Genomic DNA, 21,361 nt, shown 5'->3' with positions numbered 1-21,361 from the left:
CTCCTGCCTCTCACAAGGGTTTATTAACTGTAGTGCAATGCCAACTTGTCAGCTTCAACTTCTCTGCAGCACGTGCCACAGTGATCCTGAATGACAGTACAATTAAATAAAATCCCTCAAATTCAAAGTTGCATGTTCCCTAGCATCATCTTTTCTAAAACTGCTCTTTGAGGGTGAAGTTACTACATGAAATCTGCTTATTCACTGGAAATGTTAATGCATTAGGGTAGAGTCATAATCCATACTAAAAGAAAACAGACTTGAAATTCAAGATTTTTTTTAAAGTTAAAATATGCTTGATCTTGAAAAACACTGACCAACACTAGAGAAGAATGAAAATCTAAATAACTAAAAATTCTTATTGTTAAATATTTTACATTTAAGATATTTTTAAATAATCCTTGTTTATTCTTTATCCTCTTTTATATTTTTTATAATAATTGACCATTTTACTTTGATGCATGAGACCTAGGAATTACTTACTAGAATAGAAAGAAAAAAAAACTCTTTTAGATAAACTTCTTTCTACATTTAGATAGTAGTAATAGCTTGAACAGAACACACATAAGCAATGAGTAAAGGCTTCCTAAAGTATTCAGGTATGTGACATTATCTATCTTTAATTGCTGAATGTTCAGAGCTAACAAAATTTGGATAAATTGCCATGACTGCAAAAAATCGGATACACTGAGTTACTGCAATCTGTATGAAGGAAAGGTTAATGTATTGCTGCAATAAAAATTACATGATATGGAAAGCTCACAAGAAGTCACAAAACTTATTTTTGTCATCCTTTGCTTTAATTCTAAGTCCAATTCAAGAAAATAAATAAACATTACTTAGAGCCAGTAGCTAGATGATGAAATGAATCCTTCCATAAAAGTAACTATTAAAGAGAGACTAAGATTAGAAAAATTAAGTAGTTACTCTTTTATATGGTCAGAAAATGATTTTCAGTTGGTTTGGAATCAAAGATTAAGCTTACTAATAACACATTGCAAACAAGTAGCAAGAAATACATCCTATTTATCAAATGCATTACCAATATAACCTTCATGTAGTGTTAATAATGATTTAGTAAATCTTCCTAATCAAAGTATAATTCTTTATTGGTAATTAACATGGGAGGCAAGCTCAAATTTTACATGTCTTATCTGTGCATTTTCTAGTAAAAGTTTCCTCATAGCATGTTGTTTTGGTGTCAGTCTCACCTAAAAAATGCAGGTTTAGGTAATGACATAACCAATATGCTCTGGAATGGTTTTAGATCAAACTTTCTACATGCTGACAGTATCTGTGGCTAATTTGCGATAATTTAGCGACATGTAACACACGCCTAAGCCAAAATGCTCCTATTTACAATAGAAAGCTTTCAAGGACTTTTACCTCTACTCCTGAGACTTAACAGCACCTGATACAACCTAGACACACACAAAAAGTGAGAACTGACCCACAATGTTACCTAGAGGAGAAATGGGATTAGTGCCTGGCTGCCTCAGCGGCCATATGGTTCTCTATGGTGTTTCCAAATTCTTACATGTAGCCAATTCTACATAAAACTTGCTTTTGATTAGGACGTTAGTACTGAGACCGTACCACATCAAACCAGTCATAGTTTGAGTACTGTAAATAGCAGTCACATCTTTCCCCCTTGCCTTTATTGTCTTTAACCACCACAGATGATAGGATTAGACAATCCTTACACAAAACACTATGAATACTCATCTAGACCCTTGAACTCATGATATTCCTGCATATCCCTCTCTGTATCCTCCACTTTGGTATCTCCATCTGCCAACGACACACCCTCCCATACTAAATCCTCAGGGGTGGTTTCTGTGAGAAGCTGCTAGAAGCTTCCCCTGTGTCTGATAGAGCCAATGCCAGCCGGCTCCAAGGCAGACCTGTCACTGGCCAAGGCCAAGCCAATCAGTGCCTCTGTGATAACATATTTAAGAAAGAGAAAAAACAGTTAGAGCTTTTGCAGCTGGAGAGAGGAGGGAGAAGATGTAAGAAACTCTCCAGGCACCAAGATCAGTGCAGAAGGAGGGGGAGGAGGTGCTCCAGGTGCCAGAGCAGAGATCCCCCTGCAGCCCATGGTGAAGACCATGGTGAAGCAGGCTGTCCCCCTGCAGCCCATGGAGGGAGGATGAGGGGGTGTAGTGATTCCACCTGCAGCCTGTGGAGGACCCCATGCCGGAGCAGGTGGAGGCACCTGAAGGAGGCTGTGACCCTGTGGGAAGCCCATGCTGGAGCAAGCTCCTGGCAGGACCTGTGGACCCATGGAGAGAGGAGCCCACGCCAGAGCAGGTTTGCTGGCAGGACTTGTGACCCCGTGGGGGACCCCACGCTGGAGCAGTCTGCACCCCATGGAAGAGACCATGCTGGAGCAGTTTGTGAAGGACAAACCCATGGGAGAGACTCATGTTGGAGAAGGTTGTGAAGGAGTGTCTCCTGTGAGAGGGACTCCATGCTGGAGCAGGGGAACAATGAGAGGAGTCCTCCCCATGAGGAGGAAGAAGCGGCAGAAACAACGTGCGATCAACTGACTGTAACCCCCATTCCCCGTCCCCCTGTGCCACTGGAGGGGGTCGGAGGTTGAAGCTGGGAGTGAAGTTGAGCCTGGGAAGATGGGAGGGGTGGGGGGAGGTGTTTTAAGAGTTGATTTTTTTCTCATTCCTCTACTCTGTTTTGCCTGGTAATAAATTAGATGAATTCCCTCTCTAAGTTCAGTCTGTTTTGCTCGTGATGATAATTAGTGAATGATCTCTCCCTGTCCTTATCTCGACCCACAAGCTTTTTGTTGTACTTTTTCTCCCCTGTCTAGAGAAGGAGGGGAGTGATACAGCAGCTCTGGTGGGCACCTGGCCCTCAGCCAGGGTCAACCCACCACATTGGGTTACACAGAGGCAGAGAGCATACTGGAAGTGTGGCATCTCCATTATTCTTATAAAGGTAACACTATGAACGTGTATTTTTTGCTTCCCTTTCATGCTGCTTTTTTGCTTTCTGCCCAAATAAAATCTGTATTCTTCCTAACCTGCAGTAGTGTAAACCTTCCTCCATTATCTTACCCAGTGACAAGTTGCTCAGTAAATTCTGTAAATTATTTTTTACTTCTATGCCTGTTCTCACTTCACTTGTCTCAGGAAACTCTTTAGCTGTATTGTGCAGATGCTTATGATTCTTCTGCAAGACTTTCGCTTTTCGTTCATGGTTACTAAACAGGAATGAAGGTTACTTTTTGTCTGACCAGAAGACATCTGAGTGACTTTTGATTTAATGTATTTTTTTTTCCCCTATGTAAACAGCATCAGATGATCTTTCTGGTTTATACTGTAGACTTAGAACACTCAGTCTCCAGAGGAAAGGGTGTTCTGAATTGCCAGTTTTCTGCAGTGCTACTGAGCATAATGTGCATTTCTTCAAAAATTTACGAATACAGGTTTTAACAGTATTTTGGTCACCACTTGAGAGGACTACTGTCTTTTTTTATTTTGTTAACAATACCTCAGAACTAAAGAAAATGGAATTGCTAACAGCACTTCTAAAAAATTACAAGCAAAAATGGAATTGCTTCTTTGCAATGGAAAGTTAGAATCCTTCAAGTCAATGTGAAGAAATAGTCCTAAATGTTGTACAGCGGTGTTTGTTTGGCAGGTATGAGTATGTGTTCTGAAAGTATTTCAAAAAACTGTTGGCAGTTAAATAGAAACACTGACAAAGAAACAGTAATTCTAGCCTTTTTCATAGGCAACTATCCCATAAAACATGATTCCATATTGGGTTTAGGTCATATTAGGAGTACCTTGGGTTTAACAGTTTAATCAAATTATCTTTTTATTTGTTTCATTTGATGAAGAGATGTGACTATCCTATGTGCTTGCTTAGACAAATAAAAAAGCACTCTATATGCAAGTCTACCCATCTATCTGTGTCCTAAATGTGGTTCATCCTCTCCTCTGGTTGGTAGTAGAGATGGGATTCATGAAATAAAACTTCAGTTAATACGAAGAATCTAAGATCACAATCTCGCACACTGTTGGGAGAAAAGATAATGCTGTCACCAAGACTCGGAAGCAGATGCAAGCCTTGCTCTGCCATAGATATATATTCTACAGCCTTGGTCAAGTCACTTTTTGTCATGTCAATTTAGAATATATTTCCTAGATAACAGATGCTTGGCTATTATTTCCCTCTGTAGTCCTTTGTTCAATATGGGCTACAACTTGAAGAAAGTAGATTACTATTTGGTAATGGGAAGCACATTGTCAAAGGTATATTATCAAACTTGCAGTATTCAAGTCCACTAACCTCAAACAAATGATAAATGTACATGACTGACAAAAGCATCACACGCTATAGCTTTCAGCATTTGGGGTGCTCTGAAGACAACCACCAATAAATATGAGAATTAACAAGTAATGACACTATAAAATGGAGGGAAAAGATCAATGTTCTCTACTCATATTTCTAGTAAATATGAGTCTTTAAGGATCTCAGCAGTGCTCTTAAAGTCCAAAAATTGTAGGTGTAATAATGATGATAAGGAAAATACTGAAGCAAAAAGACAAAGGGCACCTTGGAACAGCCAAATCAAACAAGAAAGCTAGAGAAAGCATGTGCAGGGCCAACATAAATAGTGACAAAGAGCTAGCGAGTATATGTTTAACATACCCCACACAGTGATTCCCAGGACAAACAAACAACTAAAATTTCATGGAACCAAGTTGGAATTGCTGTGTTGGGGCTGAAAAACATGATCAGCAAATGGCTACTAAATTTTTCCAGGACAATCTTGATTTAAACAATGAGAACAGTAACTATCACCAGAAAACAAGTTTAAAAAATAGCAAAATATGTGACAATACTTAAGAGATCTAGCGGAGATACTCTCAAATCTAGAAGTTTGAGTAAGTATATATTTTTTGAAAAAAGAATGAGTACAAGCAAAAATGCATACTTGGCATTATGATAACACTGTATCTGTAATCCCAAATACCAAGTGCTGTATGAATATTCAACTACCAAACAGAAACCTAAATAGGAAGTCTATGATAAATAGAAAAGTACTGTGGCACATACTTAAATAAGCACACAAACAGCACAACAAAGAAACAAAGCCGTCCTAGCAAAAAAGAGTAAGGCTGTATGAGGCAGTTTCTACAGTATACAACATAAAGCAGTTGGACACACAGACAGCAAGCCTATTTATCACACTGCCTTCACAACTCTACTTAAACATCAGTCCTTTGAAATGATTTTTTTTCCATCTATCGATGTACCTGTAGCAAAACTAGAAGTGCTAAAAATCAGGTTTTAAGAGCATGTTTTTAACTGTTTATTTCTTTCCCTTTAAATTTTGATTTGATTTTGAAGAGATAAATTATAGACTTCTCTAAATGAAAACTCTAATCTAAAAAAGCCCTTAAAGTTAAAGGGGGTTTTTTTAAGGGTTTCATAATGATTGCCAGGTGTTCTGCTTATCAGCCAGCTAACTTCTACTGCTGTGCTTTTAACCAGTCAGAAAAAGAATGGAATACATTTGGAGGGTTAGTTTTTGCTGGGTTTTTTTTTTTTTTTTTGGCATATCCTAGCTTCTGCATATGAAAAATACATCTCTAAATGCTGATGTAAAGTAAAAGAGGTATTAAACTCCACAGAGTAAAACTATGAAAAACAGGTTTGTGTAAAAAAATGAGAGAGAAACATTTAGAAAGGGATAGAAGGAAAGAGAAAGAACTCTCAGCTAACTATTCTTTAAAAATTTATCTCTGTTTTAATACCAGTATCAATGGCATCATAGTGATTTACGGAGATTCTGGTGCACTGGAAGTTTGAAAAATAATTAGCTTCAGCAAAACCATAACAAGTCTCTTGAGTTCAGAAACTACGAATGACTTGGGATCATAGGATACCTCACATTGGAAAGTACCTCAAGATGGCTCCCATCCAACCTCCTGCTTTCAAAGCAGGGACAGCTGTGAGGTCAGACTAGGTTGCTCAATCAGGGAGGCAAAGTGGTTGGAACTAGATGATCTCTGAGGTGCCTTCCAACCCAAATCATTCTATGATAACATAATTTATCATTCTTAAATGTAAAGATGCTTTGGAAAAGCATTTACTATAAGCTGCATTGCTTTTACCAGTACTGGCAAAATAGGTTATTCATTTTACAGTATGTTATTGTTCAATGTGTTGGGGGTTTTTTTTGTTTTTCTAAGTTATAACAAGAATAACGTGGAAGACAGAGATATTGCGCTATGCACTTCATGAACACAGAATAAAAGACTGGCCCTGACCTGAAGCCTACAACAAAGCTGGTAGTGATAAGACCAATTTTACACAGGAAGACTGAGGTCAAAGTTCTAGTCCATGGCCTTAAGCAGCAAGATTTTATTGGAATACTAAGAATTCTTACTGGAAATGTTAGAATTTGAAAGGAACAATTTCATAAATGTGATAAAACTCACATATAGTGAAAAATTATTCAATAGATTCATTAATCAAGATTAATTTGCTTAAGAAATTCAGAAATTATCTTGACAAACACATTCTTTACAATCATTTGTGAAATTAAATGGTATTCTGTTCCTTACTGAATAGTTCAGATGATAACAAGAGCAGTGGGAATTTTGATATACACATTTTGTAGTTCACAGTTGGATCCTGCTCAGGCTACTTGTGAGAGTTCGCATGGGAGAAATTGGTTCCCCAGATAGACATGAATAGTAAATACAGAATTACTTCAAAGCACTCAACATTAATTAGTTTAAAAATCCAAATGAATATTCACAGAAATAAATTGAATTATTTGCCCAGAACTCTGTTCCCTAAGACTTTTCACACAGATAACTCTAACTAATATCTCTGTGTTTTGACAGGAGGAAATGGGTGCTTTTCTGCAAGGGCTGATGTGAGCATGTCAGGCTATGTCATATGTTTCCATCTTATACAACTTCTGGAGATACAATCTTGATTGAGGAATCTTTCATTTAGAAGCATCCAGAGCAAAGTATCTTAACTGCAGTTTTTGCAGGTGTTTAGAACATAGGGGCTGATATGCAGATCCCAGATCTCAGTTTCCAGTGCTGGTGCAAGTGGAAAAAACAAAACCATACTTCTAATTAAAGCTCATTTGGTCTTCAGTCACTGAATGGTAATAAATATGGGAACACCACTTCTAAGGCAACTTTTCAGTGCAGAGGCAAAAGTAGTAACTTTTTGCATCACAAAAAGCTTGTTGGGGCATTGGTGCAGAAGTACCTTGCAGTGAGGCAAATGAGTATACAGATGTTTTTAGATTCAGTACTGATGTTGCAATAGCAAGCAGAGGCAGAGCATTGCTAGATGGTGATGAATGACTAAACTCATGGGAAGATTTTCAGCTATAGTTTCTTGCCTAGGTTCCCTCTTTACACAGCAAAGGGTCAAAAGATGAGCCTACAACTCAGGATTGGGAAGAGGATCAGAGTTAGGGTTAGGTTTGGAATTAAGAGAAAGCCTAGAGCTCTATTTGGAATGGAGCTTGGAAGAAGCTGCCAAAGGAAAAGTTAGACTGCAAAGAGGACTTGGCTGAGAGAGCTTTTTCATGTCTACTGATTGGGGGGTGGAGGGGCATGCAGGGACAGGGGGAGACACTTGCTTAAAGCTCAACTTTTGCTTGGGTTAGGGTTATAATTGAGAGGAAGTGAAAGCCTATCACCCTCCCTGTCCCCCCCCCCCTTTTTTCTTTCTCATTTTTGTAATGAAATTCATCAGGACTAATGTAATCCCACACTTTCTCTTGGTCATCCTACATTTTAAATGTTATTCATGTGCACAGTGTTTAGCAGAATTAGATCTGGTTGAAAAGGAGTAAATGCTAAAAGTAGCAATTGAATGGCAAACTGGAAGTGCTGCTAGACAAGAAAGTGTTTGGGAAAAGTAATTTAAATGAAGAAAAAAATATTCTAATTTCATAAAATGCAAATGCTACACTAATTATTTTCCACTCTCACTTATTTTTAGAATAATTCTTATTTTGCTTCCTTTTATTTTACAACTATATATTTAAGGGTAGCAAGGTGGGACAACAGAATAACAGTATTTAGATTTTATACTGGAATACTCCTGAGGTGTGTTTGAGTTCTTGAGATCTCACTAAATAAAGGTAAATTTTTTTTTTTAATAGAAATTATAGGAGGCTCATAGAGTTGTATTAAACAGTGCAATAGGCTGAGAGGAACGTTAAGCAATTCAGGAAGGATGTGTGCAAAGTCCTGCAGCTGGAAGGAAGGAAGGAAGAACACCCAGCAAGGATACAAGCCAGGGGCTGCCTGGCTGAGGAGTAGCTCTGCCTGAAAAGGACCCAAGCATCTTGACAAGACAGCAAAGCTGGGCATGAGCCCTGGCAGCAAAGGCAGCCAAAAGTTGCCTAGACTGTATGAATCACAGCAGGGCCAGAAGACTGTAATTATCCCCCTTTATTTGGCACCCAGTAGAACACATCTAGATATTGTGTCCAGTTGCAGGTTCCACAGTAAATGAAAGACTAGATCAGCTGGGTGAGTTGAGTGGATGCCCATCAAGATGGTCAGGGGCTGGAGCACTTGCCCTGTGAGAAAAGGCTGAGGGATTTGGGCTTGTTTTGCCTGGAGAAAAGGTGGCTGCAGAGGCACTTAACAGCAGCCCCTTCAAAACCCATGAGGAGAGGTCTTAAGAAGATGCAGCTGGGCTCTGCACAAGGTATTCTAGCCTACACAAAATGTGTTCTATCCTACAAGCAATATTTCTGAGATTTCAGTTTGGATAGAAGAAAAAGAAAAGACATCTTTTGTAGACAATGTCTGGAATTTTTCACTGTTGAAGACATAATGCAGGACACATGCCCGAAATATGAGTGTGAATATTGTGTCAGCAGATCAACTGGGGATGCTAGTAAGCATATCCTCTAGCATCTAGTATGTGTGTTGAGTGCTGCTTCCCAGCAAATGTAGATGTTTTAATTTGTGCTTGGTGGTAAAATTACCTGGTGAGTTGGGAAAGCCTGGAAATGACACTGAGAGGTGAATAATCCTGTAAGTTACAGATGGCAAGGTAAAAGTACAGTATAATTTTAGTGTATTTATGCAGAGGTCCAATGATTGATCTTCACCTAACATTATACTGTTTCTGCATCAAGGCAGAACCAATGCTTGGTTATAATGCACTTGTGCACATAAAGGAGGTCCTATGCAACCTGATATCCAGGTGTCTGTCAACAGGAAGTAAAATCATTATAAATGGAAAAATGAAAAGGAGAGCTTTGAACTGATTGATACTGGTTCTTACCTGCTGAGAACTAATGCAATGATCCGATGCAGATATAGATGTATATATGTCCTACAGCCTGAGAAATGAAAATTGATTCCTCCTTCTGCAGAATTACTGCCCAGAGGCACCATTCCAAATGAGTAGGTTTTGATCAAAAAATTCAAAACATTTTCTATCCTTCATTCTTTTAACTGGGAAGAAGTTTCTGAAAAACTCATTTGCATCAAAGTGTATAGGGGATCAATTTTATAGCACCTGGATAAAATGATAAGATTTTGAGATCCTATGATGGTGTCTTAGAAAGGGGATGGGGAAGGAGGAATAGATTGAAGTACTCTCAAGAATTAGAAAGTATAGCTATAGACTAGAATATTAAAAGTCTCTCTTGTAGAATTTATAGACTGCCATCAGGACTTAAATGTGTCAATCTATCCTTGAAAGGACATTTGACTGGAATTATGGGTGGTGGATCTGTGTGTAGGATTAATAGCTTTCAGCTCTCTGGCAGAGTTGTCTCACTGCTGAGGTATTCGATGCTGAGGACTGATGACAGCAGACCATTATTTACTCCTGGAAAATTTCTGGAGCATATGATAAGAAGGGACTAGGGCAGAGAAACAAAATAGTTTGCAAGAATGCAAGGCTGTAGGAAGGATCCTTCCCTGGGAGTATCTCGGAATATTCCTAATGGTCTTAACAAAGGTACAGGATGCCTCTGCAAAATGTAGTGCTTCAAGTGCTTGGGAACAAAATGGGTTCTTCCTCTCAAGGGGGGCAGGGCTCCATCGAAAATGAGGCCTGAAATCTGAAGGTAAAAGTATCCTCTCAAAGCAGGAGCTGTGGATCTTGCAGTGATTTTGGAGCCATGCCTACTTTGAAGAGTAACCATGAAGTCTGTATGTTGAGCTGTCTGATGCTGGGGGTCTTTCTTATTCCTGCTGGAATGAGGCTTGAAAGGGTCCCTAGTAGTTAAAAAATGGTGGCCAACACGAACATTAATGATGAAGTGGGAAGTGGCAGGAGACAGTAGAGTTTAGTCAGTAGATGAGAACAGAAGGTCTACGTTGCTTGGCTTCTTTCTGTGACAAATGTGACACTAATAAGGAAGTCAGGATAGCTGAAGAAAAAACCTGTATACCCTCAGAGGCAATAATTCCTATCAAAACTTTAACAGATGGAGCCTCAATATGCCATGTTTTATCAGAACACGCAAGCAGGCACAGACTAGTAATACGTAATGTTCATTAAAAATGAAATTATTTCAGAAGACATCCTCTGAGTTTGCTAGTCTTTCTGATAATTACAGGAAGAATTTTCTGACAACACCCTCCTTCAGCCAAGACAGCATGTGGTGTGTCAGTACTAAAACAATACAGTTTGAAGGAACACCCTTTTAACAAAGAGGAGTCAAGGATTTATGAGGAGAAAGAAGATGTGGGAAAAGATGAGAATGGCTTGAAACCACAAGTAAACTCAGATTTGTCTTATGCACTAATTTGGGAGCTACACAGAGAATGTATTGTACTGCTGTTTTCAACAAGAGATCCAAAGAGAAACCTCATGGATTTGGTGAGTAAAATTTCCTGCTGCAGGTTTCCTCTAAACAGATAACTCAGATTAGTTCCTGCCCCTTCTTTCCTGGTGTACTGGTTTGGGCTGGGATAGATTTAATTTTCCTCATAGTAGCTTGTATGGTGCTACGTTTTGGATCTGTGATGAAAACAGTGTTGTAAAACAACCATGTTGTATTTATTGTTGAGCAGTGCTTACACAGTCAAGGCCTTTTCTGCTTCTCGCGCCACCCCAACAGCGAGTAGACTAGAAGTTCTAAGGGGACACACAGCTGGGACAGCTGACCCCAAATGACCAAAGGGATATCCCATACCATATGACATTGTGCTCAGCAATGAAACCTGGGGGAAGAAGGAAGTGGGGGACATTCGGCATTAGGGTTTGTCTTCCCAAGGAACCGTTACACGTGATGGAACCCTGCTTTCCTGGAAATGCCTGAACGTCTGGCTGCTGACAGGAAGTAGTGAGTGAATTCCTTATTTTGCTGTGCTTGTGCATGCAACTTTTGCTTTATCTATTAAACTGTCTTTATCTCAACCCATACGTTTTCTCACTTTTGCCCTTCCCATTCTCTCCCCCATCACACTGGGGGTTAGTGAGTGAGAGGCTGTGTGGGGTTTAGCTGCCTACCAGGGTCAGCCCATGACACTTGGAAAGCCTCAATCTTCAAGCACCCTCCTGACAAAGGAGCTTCATACTGGCTTTTGGCCACAATGCATTACACTACTGAATGGAAACCTGCAGTAATTAAATATTTCGCTCTTAAAAACTGAAACTGACTTGGCAGCTCAAAACCATATTCTTTGTCACTAGTGGTATCTCATACAGAGTTACACAGGATGGTATGGCAGAGGTCTCACTACTGCTGCCATTTTTTTCTCCTCATATTCCAGATGTTACTGTCAGCTCTGTATTGATTACAAAGCAGTTCTAGGGGCCATGACTGAATCTGACACAGTTAATCATGAAGAGGGAGAGAAGACATGGCTGATTTCAAGGAAATCCATTACCTTGGAAATGAGCAGGAAAAAAAAAGGGAAAAATACCCAAGTAGTTTCCAAGATCTGATGAGACAGGTCACAAGGAAGACAGATGTTTTAATTTTCAGATATGCAACTGACAATGCCTATTTCTCCTTCTTTTCATTGACCCCTATTGTCTGTTTTCCTGATTTCTAGGAAACTGACCTAGTTTTCAGGAATAATCAGTGATGTCATTCTGACTTTGGAGATCCCGTATGTATCACTGTTAGCTTCTCAGAATGACAACATCGTAACATCTAACTTCTGCAAACAGGCTTCCAGCAGACAGACTTAAGATTCTGATATACAACTAGGTCACAATGCAGAGCTGCAAAGGCAAACAAGGCCTTCCCTAGAAATATGAATATTCACAAATATCTTGCTATAAGCATAAAATACAGAGCAAAGGCAGACTCAAATGAAAGCAGCCTGATAAAAGGCATTAGAAGTAAAATTGAACAAGTTTCCTTCCTCCCTAAGACACCATGGATGCATGTATCCTGATGTAACTTAATTTCATTTTTATTGTCAGGTTTAATACTAACAAAAAGTGTAAACACTACCTATTATAGAAAGGGCATGCATCCATAAGCCCCAAATCCTGAGCTAGATGGTTATCTTTGGGTTCTACGTACTAGCTTTACTTCTTTTTCCTTTTTCACTTAAGTTATTTAAAGAGACTTTATATAGATACAGGCTTAGCATCACTGCTGAAGTATTTGAAGGGGAAATTCAAATTCTAACTGCTCACCAGTGGTAATTTGTGACCACAGAAATGATCTGGCATGGAGGGCAAAAAGGCCCAACTGCAGAAGGGGTTGACCTGGCTGGAAGCTGGAAGTCAGAGAGGGAAGGACTCCCTGTAAGGGAGTGAAGTTTCCCTTGCTGATGAGAGAAGAAACAGCCACAGCATTGTCTTGCAGAAGTCCTGGAAGCCAGTGCTCAGGGGCCACCTTTGGGCAGCAGAGCTGGCACTGGGGGATGGACTCAATGCTGAGCTAAGGCACCCCACGCCAGTGCTCACAGGATTGGTGCCACTGCAAGTCTATAAAAGGAATCAACTTGTGATGCACCTTTGCAGACTCCTTGTAGCACCACCTGAACCACTTATAGCAGCAGAACTCTGTCCAATGCTTTTTTAAAAATATATTTAAAACATAAATGTGTGTTTAATTCACCTCAATGAGTACAGTGAAAATTCCCCAACATATTACTGAAATTAGGTTCCTGCTGTGAGAGATTATTTTCAGATTGTAAATCTATTTAAAGTTAGTTTGGTCTAACAAAGTATCTTAAGTTACATAAAATATTTTCTAAAACTCAAATTACTCTCCCCTTCTCCACCCCAACAAACTCACCCTCACCCATGGCTGAATTGCTGCATACATAAAATCACAGCAAAATGGGAGCCAGATCTCTGTGATACAAAACATTTATCCTCCATTAAGCCTCTAAATTCTGATGGACAGTTTTCAGTTATTATTATCTTCTTTTAAATTATGTTGTAATACCACGTGCCATATTTCCTGGATGTGTGACAAATGCTGTTTCTGTGTGATTTGTTTACACCATTGGAAGCTTGCCATCAATAAGCTCCAGTCCCCCAGGAAGAGTTACAGTTGAAACATGAGTGCTGTGTAGGGAGTATACTGGGTAAACTACTGCATTGACTGTGCAAACCTGCAGTAAAATGAAATTAGTATTAAATAAACAGTGGTCTTTATATTATGATCCTAAAAATGTCACCCTTTGGTCTCTTCCATTGTATTAAAATTAGGCTATCACTTCTATTCATATTACCCTAAAGGAACTTGCAGACATAAAAGCTGGATGAATGAATTCTCTCTGCTATACTAGAACAGCTAGGCATGTTTCTCAAGGTCTGTTCGGTGTAGGAGCAGGTATTCACCCACCATCATCGTCTCCTTTTCCCCAATTTTGTTTATATTGACTCTCCTAGGATATTGTAAACTTGGGATCATTTTTCCCCCAGAATGTCAGTGATTTGTTTCCAAACAGTCCTTTCTTTTCCCTAAAGTTCTAGCTCTCCTGTGTTTTACTGTTTGAGAGTCTCAGTGGTAAAAGTACTGTCAGAGAGCTCCATGGTTTTTTTTCTTTCTTTATTTCACTATGACTGCTAAATTATAATGTTCTGGTCTTGAGGGGAATAAACAAAAATAATTACCTTTGTCTTCCCTTTTCCTCACACATCACTTTCTAGAGAGTATCAGCTCCCCTTGGGTGATCATGAATTTCAGTGCTCCTGAAAGAGAGAGGTTCAGGTTCAGGTTCAGGTTCAGGTTCAGGTTCAGGTTCAGGCTCAGGGGAGGGGGGGAAGTTGGGTTTTTTTAAGAGCTTGTTGGCAACAGCTTGCTTTAAACTCACCTCACCATCACCTGTTACCATTTCCAATATCCCAGGTGAAATAGAAAAGGTTCATTCAATCTGAGGCCGGGAGGACCTACTGTCACAGTTTACTCTGATCTCCTGCACAATGCAGGTCACCTTGCATAACATTTTCTGCATCACATCAGTAAGCTTCTACATAAGCAAGAGCATATCTTTAATAAAGGGATACAACCTTTACTCAAACATTGCCAATGTAGGAGGATTTGCGTCTCTTTTGGCTGGTTATTCTAATAGTTTAACTATGCTTGGTACTGAAAGACAGGAGTAGGCAATGACTGTGTACCAGAGCATTCTGTAACTGCCTTTTCCCATTGTTGAATGGGTCAAGTTTCCAAAGTTTGTGAACATTATTTATTTAACTTTATGTGGATAAATGATAACTCATATACAGAAAAAACTGGCAGTGTACGTCACCTACAAATGGCAAGTGTTTACGAGCAGCCCCATGTAGTTCTCAATAAGAATGATAATGCAGACAGTGAAAGAGTATACAAACTGATTTTCTACAAGCCAAACTCTGTAATTAATCCTATATTGTGTCTATTGACATTATTTTATCAATGTCAATGAAGATTTTATGTCTGTTGATGGTCATGTATCAAACAAACACAGAATGTTCTGAAAAGGTAGGAGGTCACCAGCATACAAACTGCTTGAATTAAAAAAATTAAACAACATTATTCCTGATAATAAACAATATTTGTAAATCTCAAAAGCCAAGAATATTTGATTAATTAGAAGTGAAAGAGATGTTTCCTCCCTGGAAAATTACTGTGGCAGAGAAAAAAAAGAATGTATATGGAATAATGCCAAATATAGGGAATTTTATGTTAATATAACCACAAAAATGAATATAACAGAATCTGTCTGTTCATCAATTATATAAATGCCATATATACTATACAGCCAGCAGGGCATTTCCACAGTTCAAGATTTATTTACTTTTACGAAATTCAGGGAAATACAAAGAAATAATGCACCCAGCAAGTCAGTTTCAGCTGTTTCCTTAGATTATATTGACAAGTTAATAAGTAACATCACCATATGTGGCTGCTGTAATATAAGTGCTGTTATTATGTACATTTGGTCTACTCTGGCAGTAGCCAGAGTAAGATAAATTATTCTTGCTAAACCAAAACTGGGTCGGCCAGCTTAGGAGATTTTACGAGCCAGAACTTCTTTTCCAAGGATTCATAGTACACAAATGGCATATTATTTGTCATAACAAACCTTGAGAGGGGCAAACATTGTTTAAAGCCTTTGGCAGATACTTGAATAATTTAATAGTCAGTCTTTCTGCTTTGTACCGTTAGATTATGTTCAAAACCAGCCACTTTAATTCATTCAACATTCCCAAGCTTTTTCACCTTTCTTCAACACTGAATACATAAACAAAAATCTAACAACTAAAATACTATTTGATGGGTCACCAGAACATGGTGAAATTGTAATGGATTGTTTTGACAGACTGAAATCCTGCTTTATAAGCGTAATTACTCTTTTGGGACAGAGCAAGATAAGTCAACATACTACGTATTTGTGACATATGACAGCAATACTTAACTCACCTAGCTGGCCTACCTGCTTGATAATGAAAAGGACTCAGTAGTATTGCTGGTTCTGCTAGTGATGTTTTCTGTAATGCTGAACAGGTCCAAGTTACCTCTTTGTGCCTTATTTTCCTTACCTGCAGAAAGTAAAAAAAATAACCACAAAACATACATTACATTAGGACTCTAAAAGCTACGAGTAAAAATAATGTTGCGATTTTATTTATTAATATACATTTACTGTACTTACTAATAGAACAAACAGAACCTCTTTGAGTACTCATAGTACCAAAACTCATAGTACTAACAATTTCACTGCCACAGACTGTGTTTGAACAAGAATATGCAAACAAATTAGTAAGACAACTGTGAATATTCACAAGATAGTAATTAAAATCTCTTAATTACTTGGTCTCTAAAGCAATTCTTTTAAGTAACACATAACTGAGCACTGGTAACAGATACCAACAGTTACATACAAATATCAAATACAGAAGCTTCCTTAATAATTATTTTGCCTAGTTTTTAGAGTAGAAGAATTGATGTTGTATATGTAGCAAGACACCTCTGGTAACTCATGCACCATTTGAGCAATTTTATATGAATTGTCCCCCTATTGTTTCTGTGAGTTTTCAGCCTTACCAAGAGCTGGTAATTATATAATCCAGTCATTCTTCACATTACCAAGTGTCGGCTGATACAGTGAAGCAACTAATTCCAAAAAGTGGGCTCCTTACTGCTTTACTTCTGCATTTCCTGTATACAGGGTTCATTATCCCTGCCAGACGCTATAAATCATAAAGGTTTTCAAATGCAGGGTTTCACTGACCCTGAAGTAATGTGCGCTCGCTCTCACAGATTTCCCCAGCACAGAGTCTATCATGCTGTTAATACATTACTTTGAACAGTGCAGCTTGTTGCAAACAATTTTACTGGTTAATTCAGTTGGCCTGATTGAGTGAGAAAAGAGCAAGAGACATCTTCATCCTCATGCTCATTAGGTCAAACTGAATTTTACACTACAGCAGTAGATACTAGGAAATCATTTGCAATTTCAAAGCCTGAAATTTTGCCATGTCTTTGAAGGAAGTAAAGTAGGGGAAAGCTCTTTTTGTATTATCCTCCCATGAGCTGCTTCTTACAATAGGCAAACATAGAGGAAACCTCTGTTTTCTGCTAGCATCATTTTTTCCATTACTATCAAAACATGAAATCCAAAGGTCCCACTACATGACAAATGACACTACTTTTGGAGCCATGTAGCTGAAAAAGTGATCAAGCAAGTCACTTAACTATAAGATTACAGATAAAATCAGAACCTTAGAGAGAACTTTATAAGACATTGGTACATACACTATGAGAGCAGATTCTCATTCTTTGGTGTCCCATTATAGTGTCTTCTCTCCTATTGAGCTCTTACGCTCTCATAACAAGAAGTGCACTTACCATCTAACTTCCTGCTTTCTATATTGTTGAACATTTACAATGTTCTTCAACTCATATGCCTATGCTCACTGAAAAGAAGTTAATCAGTCAAACCAACTCTGGGAGATAAATTCTTCACCTGATCAAGTCTGTTATTTAATGATGTAGAAGATGAGGGGACCCTTATTCAGGAAGTCAATAAATTATGGGTTTTTCCTAGATGTCAAACTACTCATGAGTGAGGTAGACTTACCCTTACTAGAAATTAAACAGCAAGGGTCCTACAATTTACACTAATTAAAGTAGTTTTTCTACTCCTTTTCCTCTTAAGAATGTAGTCGAGTTAGTAAACACTAGCATCTTCATAATGTAATTATAAAAGTGAAAATTCTACAGGAAAGCTTGATTACATTTTAATTACATTTACTAGATGTTTAATAAAATAAATTTAAAAAGAGAATAAAAATAGCGTCCTGCTATATTTGCCAAATTCATTGCCTAAAAAGGGCTATGTTACCACTTTAAAAAATACACTTTTTCTTCCCCTCTACATGGTGAGCTTTTTTTGATTGGCTACTTATTTTTAAACAGCTATAACTGAATAGCAAACATCTGTAGTTAAATTATTCTCTAAAGAATGTTTATAGTATTTTCCTCCTCTGCAGATTCTGAATTACGTTTTCTCTGTAGAAATAAAAGATAGACAAAACCAAGTCAACCCTGCAAACCTTTCTTTACCTGCATCCTCACCTTTGGAAAAAATTACTTGAATAAAGATGAATGATATGCATCAGACTGCATCTGGAATAAATTCACTTCAGTTACACATGCTTGGAAGACCCCAGAAAGTATTAATATATTGATCACAATGGTTTGAGATAATGGTCTAGAAACTATCTTCGCACTAGCAAAATCCTTAGACAACATAGTTCACTGCTTTACAACCCAAAACAAAAAAGAGAGAGAGAAAGAACAAAGAGGAAAAAGAGACTATTTGCATTAACAGCAATGAAAGGAAATTAAAATTCTTGAGGCATTTCCTCCCCCTAAGAAACATTTTCACAAACATAAAGACATTTGAAAGGCACTTGTGCCTTGCAAACTTCAAAGCTCATTTTCTGGGATATTTGGAAATTCCTGATTGATTTTTTTTTTTTTTTAATTACTGAAAATATCCAGAGTAGCACAACCTGCCTTTCTCCAAACTAACCAAAACCCAAGCATGGAAAATGCTTCCTCTTTCACCAACAGCCTTTTCAATATAAGAAACAGTAACAAGTCAGCACTTTCTGTTTGATCAGTTAAATATCAACTAAGAACAAAATGCTGAAAGGTGCACTGACTCCAGGTGTTGCGATTTTTATGACCTATTACTCATATGGCCAGGTTTTCAAGAATTCTCTCCCATTTAGGCATTTATAGTGAAGGAGAGATTTTTCAAAACAGATTTTCCCCCACCAGAACAAGAAGCAATAGCACATCTCAGCATCTTCTGAACAGAAAGCCTTTTCCCAGGAAAAAGTATCTGTTGACTTAATTCTATCTGGCCCTGTGCGATGATAATGATTTTAATAACAAAGAATACAAGCATGACAGAAAAGATGCCATTCTTCATCAGATGATACGCATGACAGTAGGTGCACACAAGTAACAGTTAACAAAACCCAATTTTGCACCAATAGTGGCTCTAAGCTGGATATTTTAACTTTGCAGCTCATCTAATTAGGTAGGTAGGGACTTTGTTGTTGTTCTTTAAAGCCTTCCTAGTCTCATTCCTCAGTATTAGAAAAATGACCTTCAAATCCTTTGCATTGACGCATATAACTTCTGAGATGTGCCTGATCCATGGGACATTATACCTTAATGTACAAATACCATGTCAATTAACTTCCATTAAATACACTTCTATCACTTCTAGGTTGTTTTTTCATATCCTATTACATTCTTTTTTCCTTGGTTTACATTTTTTTTATGTTACCTTTAATATACTAACTTGCATAACAGTGCTACTGCTTAGCAGAGGTTTACTGCTAAGGATCTTTAGCAAATACCTATCATTAAGAGGTGTGAAGGTAGAATTGAACTTGTTGGGATTAACTGCTGGATACTTAGCCAACATAAATAAATCCATAAGAAACTGACCTTCAGTACCTTACGTGAATTACATCAATAAACCACAAGCATGTTCTGTTAACTCCAAAGTTATATACAATCCTGAGTTATCTACATTTCATTGATTCATGTCCATAGATCACACTAAAGGCAAAAAAACTTATAAAAGCATAAAAAAGCAGTACAGAGTGAAAAACCTAAACTTCTAAAAAACCCCAAACTTGTGCAGTTACTTTACTGTATAATATAAAGAAACATACAACGCATGAGGTTGGAATAAAAGGTGAGGGAATGTTATTGAGTTACTACAGGCAAACAGCTTGAGCTGTGCAACTTTGAATCCAAACAGGCAGCATTCCCCTGCTTGTAAGAATTCAGTAAGGTCTGGAAGGCAGTCCTTTAAAGGACAGAAATCCTCAGATTCTTCTCAATCCATGTATCACTCTGGTTTTGCAAAATTTTGCTGAATATTTCTCATTGTCAGCTTTCTTTAACACAAGAAAGATATCTACAACCGCTCGAGAAAAATTAATCTATCTCCTGGTTTCTAATGCCCTTTCAACAATCAGTCCTTAAAATTCTGACTCTATAGATAAGAAAAAAAAAAAAGACCTTTGCAGGTTTCATATGCAGACAGCCTGAGAACATATTTTTAACCTAGTAAAACCAATTCAAAATATAAACAAAAAGGGAAAACGTCTTCCAAGTACTAGACTCCAGCCCCCGTACAGCCTTCCATCTGGACTCACCTCCAGCAACCTAGATGACCCCTTATTCTACTATCTGCACCCTTTCCTACAAGTGGTAGCCTCTATTCTCCCAGATGCATTTCTCAACTTTTTATGACCCTGGGTAGAGTGGAATGGCTATAAAGAAGTAGTAAACCATCTTATCACCAACTGTTCCATGAGAATTGTTGCTGTTGGGTCTCAGAAAGTCAAGGACAAGGACAAAAACCTGGTTTAAATATCCCACCAGGTACCAACTGAGCTGGCAACATTGATTTAGGCATCTCTGATGTGATCAGACGTCAAACCATCCAGGGAGCTTGCAGAGAGAAAGTCAGAGACTTCCTAGATTATGCATCACCAAAATATGGTGTTTGGAGGTCTCAGTGATAGGCTTATGCACTTAATGACTTGTGTAGGACTGACTCTTCACTTATGTCAAGTTAAACTGATAGCAAAATATCACATAAGTTAGTTCAGGCTTAGTTTTCAGATATTGGCACAAGGAAATCCTCTAGAGAATATCATCATCAACAATTGTGAGACTTCTGTCTCATGCTGAATATCAGTCTCACAAGGCATCCTTTGAAGTCGGTAAAAACCTCTCTATCTTTGAAGGATCAGGACTTTTGGTTACTTGTGGCTACCTGAGTTTTCTACTTGATTTTTCATTTCCTTTCTCTAGCTGTGAGCAACACAGAAGAAAGAAAAATACTAAGACATTTTCTGCCACATGGGTTCAGTTCTCAGATCTGTGACTTATGCAGGACATGATGAACAGGAATCTAAATGCAAATGTAGAATGAAGTAAACATCCAAAATGCATACCTTATGAGAAGATTGATACTGCCATTTAATGTAGCTTTAAATTAACGGCTGTTATTTATGTAATTTATAGCTACAAGTTGATCCCTTTTATTATCTTTCTCCAAGGATTTAAAATATTGAAAAAGCACTATTCCACAGCTTGTGAAGTTACAAAGAAAAGATTTATCTATTACCAGAGGGAAGCGGACAAGGTGATTTTCATAACACTCAGCTATTTCAATACAGTAACAGTTAATTTCACTTAAAACATCTTTCTTTCCTTCTCATCTTTTTGCTTCCACTGTAGTCCTATCCTTACAGCATCAGAAATTAGAACAGTGAATGGAATGCAAAGCTCTTTCTGCCCTAGCAACTCCCTCTGGCTGACCTTAAAAGATTAACTATGAGAGGTAGCAAACATCAGGTCACACCTGAGAGAAGA

The sequence above is a fragment of the Balearica regulorum genome, chromosome 7, assembly GCF_011004875.1.
Source record: "Balearica regulorum gibbericeps isolate bBalReg1 chromosome 7, bBalReg1.pri, whole genome shotgun sequence".
NCBI lineage: Eukaryota > Metazoa > Chordata > Aves > Gruiformes > Gruidae > Balearica > Balearica regulorum.
Note: the sequence above shows the minus strand (reverse complement) of the source record.